The sequence below is a fragment of the Primulina tabacum genome, chromosome 14, assembly GCF_025594145.1.
Source record: "Primulina tabacum isolate GXHZ01 chromosome 14, ASM2559414v2, whole genome shotgun sequence".
In the NCBI taxonomy this organism is placed as follows: domain Eukaryota; kingdom Viridiplantae; phylum Streptophyta; class Magnoliopsida; order Lamiales; family Gesneriaceae; genus Primulina; species Primulina tabacum.
In genome coordinates this window covers 5,663,322-5,671,753 of record NC_134563.1, presented here as the reverse complement: position 1 = coordinate 5,671,753, position 8,432 = coordinate 5,663,322, and positions in this window count along the sequence as shown.

Sequence of the window (8,432 nt, the reverse complement as noted above, 5' to 3'; positions counted from 1 at the left end):
ATTTCTTGGACTTTCATTAAATTCTAAATAAATTAATTATGTTATTTATTGTTCTATTTCACTATCATTTGAATTCATTCAATGAATTATTAAAAATAAATTTTAATATAATTAGATTTAAAAAAAACTTCAAAAAATTATATATATGAAGGATTGATGATAAAGTATCTGAGTGCTTTGAACGAAGAGTCATTCAAATAAATTCCAAATTAAATATTGACAAATGAAAAAATAAAAAATTAAAATAATCATTATTACTTTTAAATTAAATAAAACAATTTGAATTGAAAATAAAATTATATTTAATCAAAATTTTAAATTTATTTTGTCAAACTATTAATTTCTAAATGCATGAACAAATATAATATATTGTAAATCTAAATTTAATTGTGAATTTGAATAATATTAATAAAAAAATTAATAAATTTGAATAAGAAGTACCTATAAAAGTGTGAACAAATGAATCGTTCATCCACATACATGATACATCGGATGATATGATACTAGAAAAATATTGTTGTACAATTGCTAAAATGAGAAAGAAATATGTAGAAAATCAATCAATTTTTTCATTAGTTTTTTCCCACTAATTTTGATAATAATTAAAATTAATTGAATGATTAATTGTTTTAATTACTCTCATAGATTCTATTTTATTTAAATCTCCTCATATTTATATATTATCAAATAGTACTCAATCATAACAATAATGCCATGACATTTTATTTGTATTTGTAGAGTTATTTACATACAAGTATATAATGAGAATTATATTGACAAAAAGGTAAGCACACATTAAGTAAAAAAAATCAATAAACACTTAATTTGAAAAAAAAATAAAAATTGAGCTTATTCACAAATGTTATCACAATTGATACGTTTTCAGCTTATTTTTCTAAAAAAAAAAAAAATCAATGACGGCATCTATTATATGTATAAAAAAGTAGAGTCAAATGGTACATAGATAAAATTATTATGAAATTGTTTTAAAATGACACAAATGAGTAAAAAAAGAGTAAGAGCAAGATATTCCTACAAATAATTATTAGTATAATGTTAACATAACTAAATTGGAAGTTATGTTGGTGTAGAGTAAGTCTCTTGTGAGAAGGTCTCACGAATTTTTATATGTGAGACCAGTCGACCTTACCGTTATTCACAATAAAAAGTAATACTCTTGTAATAAAACTTAAAATGAAAAATTGTTGTCACATGTTCTTAATTATTCCAAATTATAAGTAAGTATTATTTTAAATTTTCAAGATGTAATTTTTACATTTTAGGAACATATTTATCAATTAATTGATGTAATGAGTAGATAAATATCAACATCATATACTAAAATATTTTCTTCCACTCTTATATTGCTTAATTAATTAAAATATATTCATATAATTCTATTTACACTCTTATATTACTTAATCAATTCAAATCATTTCACATCATTGTATTTGTATTGTTATTTTAGTTCAATTTAGTACTTAATCTGATAGATCATTATTCCAAATTCTTATAATTTGTTTTGATCTATCTTTTTCCGAACGAAATGTTGTTTGATCAATTTGATCACGTTATGCAAAGATTAAAAATATTTTTACTATTAATTTATTTTTTAGTTATTTAAAATATGAGTTCACGTGCGGATGCACGTGCTTTTTTGCTAGTTTCTTGAAATATGTGGATATACACTACAACAAAAATAGCTTTTCGCAGTGTACTATTAACAGCGCACAATAAAGGCACGCCGTTAATAGTATTATTAACAGCGTGCATGTTTATGTGTGCTGTTAATAGTAAAAAAAATTTAAAAATCGTGTCTAGACATTAATAGCGTACGTTATAAATGCTTGCTCATATTATATCAAGATTAAAAATTTCATAATTGGCAACATGATCAATCCATGAATAGGACTTTGCCTCTCTCTAGGAGTTAATGTGTATTGGCCGTAATTTGGGGTATCTTACACAGAGCTTAAGTGGTTTTGGTGGTCTTCTAGTAGCAACGAAGCTTCACTATCTGTTTTTCTATATTATGGGAATGGAAGTGCATTATCTGTTATTTGAAATCCCTTCTCTGTTTTATCATGTTTGCTCATAAATTTTTTTTTTGTTGAAAGAAATTCAAGGATGTCCACCTGAATCTCAAAACACAACTAACATTGTTGATGATGCAATTAGCCTTGTGTTTGGCAAGGAAGCTCAAGGTAGAGTACGCGGAATGGGCTTCGGAGTTACATCATCGAAAGTTGGAGCTTCTGTGAAACAAAATGGAACTGTTCAACAACTTCAAACTATGGTATAAAGCCTTCAACAACAAATGCAACAAAATCATCTAGAAACGCAAGAAATGAGGTCCATGTTTTTACAAATTATGAATCAACAAAATCAGCAAGAACATGTTAGTAAGTAAACAACATATAAAAAAATATGTTTGATATATATACACACCTTTTGAATTATCATGATTACATTGCTTGACACGATTTGATTGTAAAATTAGGTTGCTAGTGGTAGGCATTGGTAGCGGTATTGGGAATGAAGTTGGTAGTAATTGTGATATTGATATTGGTGCCAAGAAAAGAGCTAATTGTGATCATGTTTCTCAGGTAATTATCTTTAAATTATGTATTTTTGAACCGCAAAATTGTTACAAAAATAGACATGGTTGAATCAATAACTTTTCATTGTTTATTTACAGTCAAATTTGAGGAATGTGAGTCTTGGAGATATCCGTGCTAATACTAAATGTAAGCTAATTCATTGGTGTGCTGATGAATTAGTTGTTCCAGAAGGTCGAATTGCATCAATAGATACAAACACAAAAGTGCATCGCGTTGTTCTTGGTAGATCTTGTTGGAAAGTTTGGGTTGATAAGGTTTTGGTGGAGAAGCTGGACCTAATTCGACCAAATGATGAAATGCAGTTTCTCGAGGACGCGATAGGAAGCACGGTAGCATGGTTATCTAAATTTATAGTATTGTGTGATTAATAAATATTCTACTGATATGCGTGTATTGAAAGTTTAATCATTGTTATATATATACCATCTAGTTGTTACAGATTCCATATCTTGCTTTGGATTTTCAGACTTTCTGTTTTTATATACTGAAAAACAATGACTTTTATCAATTTTGTGTTAATTAAACTTAAAGTTACACTAAATTTTTTGTAAAATTTTGGTTTATCGTTTTTGTCCATTCGATTGATTTTTTTAACGAATTTGATTTTATCGGATTGCAAACGAACGATGTAAAATTTGTTTGCATGTTTCGGATATGAATATTAATAGCGTACATTGCACGCTGTAGATAATATTATCCGCAACATGCGTGCACGCGCTATCGATAATAGTATTTGCGGCGTGCATGTACGCACCGCGGATAATAGTATTAACGGCGTGCGCATGTACGCCATGGATAACATGCGCGCCGCGGATAATCTTGAATTTTCAACAGCTTGCAGTTGTGCAGCGTGCAATGTGCGCCACAGAAAGGGAATTTGCGCGCTGCGAAAGCCATTTTTGTTGTAGTGATAATACAATCTGCAAATTATTGATTAAAATATTTGGTCTTCACATCCCTCCGTCCTTATGGGAAGTTTCGTCATCAAAATTTGTGTTGACTCAATTCTCGAAGAGGTAGGGGTATTTTTTTCACATTTTCTCTTCAATTTCCCATGTAGCTTCTTTTTCAGAATGGTTAGAATATTGAACTTTGACATATTGAATGATTTGTCGCCTAAATACTTGGTCCTTGTGTCCAAAATTCAAATAAGAGTTTCTTCGTACTTTAATTTTTCATTTAAATTTCCTTCGATAAGAAGTGCTCTCGCTTCAAGAATATGACTTGGATCTGGAATATATCTTCTTAGTTGCGAAACATGGAAGACATTGTGAAATCTTGGCATAACGGGTAGAAGTGCTAATCTATAACCAAGGGTCCTCACTTTCTCAAGAATTTCAAAAGGTCTGACATGTCTAGTATTCTATTTCCCAGCCTTATTGAATCGGATCATACTTTTCATGGGTGAAACCTTCTCATATGCTTTCTCGCCTACTTCAAATTCCACTTGTCTTCTATACATATCAGCCCAGCTTTTATGTCAATCTTGTGCAATCTTTAATCTCTCGTTGATCATGGTAATTTTATCCACTATTTCTTGGATCGGTTCGAGTCCAGTTATGGCTTTTTCTCCTACTTCATCCCAATATAATTTAGATCAACATTTTTGCCCATACAGAGCTTCGTATGGTGCCATTCCAATGTTCTTGTGTTAACTGTTATTATAAGGGAACTCAATCAAGGGTAGATGTTCACTTCAATTACACTGATGTCTGGAGAAAATTCCCTCAGCATATCCTCAAAAGTTTGTATTGTCCTATCAGTTTGACCATCATTTTGAGGGTGATATGTCGTACTAAGTGTAACTTTAGTCCCCATAGCTTGTTGAAAGCTCTTCCAAAAACGAGACGAATCTTGGATCTCAATATGATAAAATGCTTAATGGAACTCCATGCAATCTCACAATATTTTTCATCTACAAGGTAGCCAATTTATCCAGAATGTAATTCATACGAACATGTAAGAAATGTGAATATTTCGTTAATCTATCCACAATTATACATATAACATCAAGATTTTGTCTAGAATTTGGTAAACTGATTGCAAAATCCATTAAAATATGTTCTCATTTTCATTGCAAGATTTCTAATGGTTGAAGAAGTCCCTTGAGTCTTTGGTGATCAGCTTTGACTTGTTGGCACACGTGACACTTGGAGACAAACATTGCAATGTCCTTCTTCATTCCACTCCACCAGAAGTTTTTCTTCAAGTCTCTATACATCTTGGTACTATAGGGGTGGATTGAAAATTGTGACTTATATGCTTTAGACATTACTTATTTTCGAAAGTTATCGACATTTGGTACACATAATCTCCCCTTAATCCATAGGACTCCTTTGTCATCTGCTTGGAGAACCGATGATTTCCCTTCTTTGGCTTGATCTTTCAGTTTCATCACAGTGGGATCTCAATCCTGACTTATCTTTATCATCTCTCGAAGGCATAGCTGTGCAGAAAGTGAAGCTATGATCACTTTCCCATGTTTTTCCGACTCAAAGCATCAGCTACCTTGTTTACTTTGACCAGATGGTAGCTTATCGTCAAGTTGTACTCCTTCAAGAGTTCGATTCACCGTCTCTGCTTCATGTTTGACTCCTTTTTTTAACAAATATTTGAGACTTTGAAAAGACCAAAGCTCTTTTGAGTTGGTAAAACATGTCATATATCCTTGGAAGTGGCTACTTATTCTTGATTGTGATCTTATTCAGTTCCCTGTAATCAATACAAAATCTTATGTTTCAGTCCTTGTTCTTTAAAAATAGGACAGGAGCTCCCCACCGAGATGCACTTGGCCGGATTTGCTTCTTATCCAACAATTCTTAGAGTTCTTCCCTTAATTCTTTCATTCTGCTGGAGCCATTCGGTATGGTGCTTTTGAGATCGGTGCAGCTCCGGTTATGAATTTTAATTCACTGTTGGGAATTGTGCTAGGGAATTCTTTAGGAAAAACATCCAGAAACTCTTGTACTATCAAAATCTCCTCTAATGCAAGTGTAGTTTGTTCCTATACCTCGCTTATCATAACTAGGTAAACTTATTCTCCGCTCATCATGGCTTTCAATTTCTGGGGCAGATAGAAGGGATTTATGTTCCTTGAATTTGCCTTGATAAGCAACTTCCACCTGGCTTGGAGCCCGTAGTTTGATGTTCATCATATGACAATCTACTAAAGCATGATTCCTTGCTAACCAATCTTTTCCTAAAATGGATTTGAATTCCACCATTTTGAGTTGAATCAACTCAGCTTGGAATGTTTGTCCACTAATACAGATTTTGCAGTTCCGATGTACCTTATGTGTTTAAATTATTTTACTAGTGGGAGTTGCACTCTAAAATGTTCAACAAGTATTTCAGATGTAAAACCTAACTTCTTAGTAAACCTCTTAGATGTAAACAAATGAGTGGCACCAAAATCAAACAATAGATGAGCTGTCATTTTTTATTAGAATGGTACCTGCAACTAACATTGTTCGCGTCGTTCGCCTCTTCTTGTGTTATTTCAAACACTCACGCATTGGGCTTATTTTCCTTCATCTTGTTGGGATTAGCATCATTACTTGACCTTGTCCCTTTCCTAGGTTCATGACAATCAACAACTCGATGTCCCGAATTCCCACAATTGAAGCATGCACCAGACTTCCTACGGCAATCCCCAAGATGGGTGCTATTGCAGGTGGGACACATCTTGGCCTCTTCGTAGGTTGGGCAGGACGAAGTACCCTTGAATGACCCACTAAACTTATTTGGTCTTTTGAATTGCTGCTTCTCTTGAGAAGATTTCCCTGTAAGAGGTTGTATATTCTTATTCTCATCCTCCCGGCGCTTGATATCTGTCTCAGCTCTTATTTTTGCGCCTATAAGATCAGAAAAGCTCGTGGGTTAGTAAACTGCTAAGCCTGATTGGATACGGCTAATCAGACCACGCTTGAACCGATGCATTTTCAAGGTATCATCATCCATGATAGTGGGAGCATAGGTTCCAAGATAGTTGAACTTTGAGGTATACTCCACCACAGACATATTCAAAGTTTGAGTGAATTTTTTTTAGCTCACCCAACTTCTATAATCTCACTTCAGCTAGGTAGTATTGTTTCATGAATACCTATCAAAATTATTGTCATGTGATTGGTCTGACTGCTGTCATAGTTGGTGAGACTGTCTTCCACCATTTGGCTGTTTTTCTTCTAAAAATAGTGTCACCACATTCATCTTGAACTCGTTGGGAATCTTGAGTAGGCGGAGTTGGGTTCCGATATTTTTTAGCCAATTTTGGGCGACCTCGAGGTTCGAATCTCCTTTGAATTTTTTAGCTCGATTCTTTCGGATAAACTCGTAGTGATACTTGACCCCATGTGTTTGAGGTCCTGGCAATGGTGCGGATTTTCGTAGGTGTTTGGGTTTTCCAACTCTTGGAATGTGGTAGCCACAATGGTTGCTATAGTCATAAAGTCAGCTTGACTTAGGCTCAATCCCAATGTTGGTGGCGGAGATGGATTCCCATTGTTGTTGTTGTTTTTTTGATTGTTGTTGCGATTTCTGTAGCGTGGGTTGTGATTGTTTCGTACTGATCTTCCATCCATGTCCTATAAACGTGCAAGTTTCTAAGACATTTGTTTGTCAATATAAATAAATGAGTCAATAATAACCAAGTAATCTTTTTATTCATTCCAACGATAAGAGAATGCAATACAAATCAAAGTTTTAGGAAGTGCAAAAAAATGTGAAATAAAGCAAATGAATTATAAATCTTTATTATAATCTTTGATCAAGAAAAATAAAATGGTTTAGAACAATTCAAAATGATGGTAAGTTAAATAGACCAAGATTAGAATCAATCAAGCAATTTTTAGTATTTCGGTGCAATACAAAGGTCGATCGAGATTTTTCAAGAAATTTTCGAAAATTGGAAAGTTAACAGATTTTGATATAGAGGGATATTCAACATCATGAGGTTTTTAGAAAATTTTACGGAATCGAATTCTGAGTTTTATACACAAAGTTAAGGACTCTACAAGATTTTCAAAAATTGGAGCACAACATAGGCCTTGAGGCGCCAGTACCTTGATTTTCCTGCGCCAAGGGGCCTTCTAGTGACATTGAGGTGTCTGTTCATCGAATTTTTGGCCCCGAGGCTCCTAATGTGCATTTTCACAAAACAAGGTGCTAAGGCTCCCGTTGTCGCTGCTGAAGCGCCTGTTGCTCGAATTATAGGCGTTGGAACGCCTTTCTTGTGCAAATTTTCCCCGATTTCTCCCAACCGGATTATGAACCTGGAAGATCTGATACCACTTAAATGCCAAGCCCTGGATGGGGTTAGTCGACACCGACATTATTTCATAGACACTCAATTTGTAAACAACAAACCTCGTAGTAATTAAATATCCAAATCAGTCTATTTCATAAAAATATATAGCCATCTTTACAATGCGATTCAAAACAAAATGCGAAAGCGAGTTATAAACTTAACAAAACCGAATTATTAAATATGCTTGATCTTGAACGGATTCTTCATCACCAGCCCGAAAACATGGCTTGCTCTTTCTCATCTAATTGCTCTTCATTCTTATATGAGATGGAGAGTAAGGATTGAGTGTTTGGGGGAAAAACTCAGGAAATGGGAGCCGATCATGCATAATAAATAACAAAGATACATATACGTATACAAAATCAAATTTTCAATTATGAGCATGTTGAATATAATATGAACAAAATACAAACATAGTATTGAAAATCATCTCATTTTTTCATGATCTACTGATCATTCCCCTATATGTTACTCCTCTAAAGGACGAGGCCAAATAAAAGGTTATT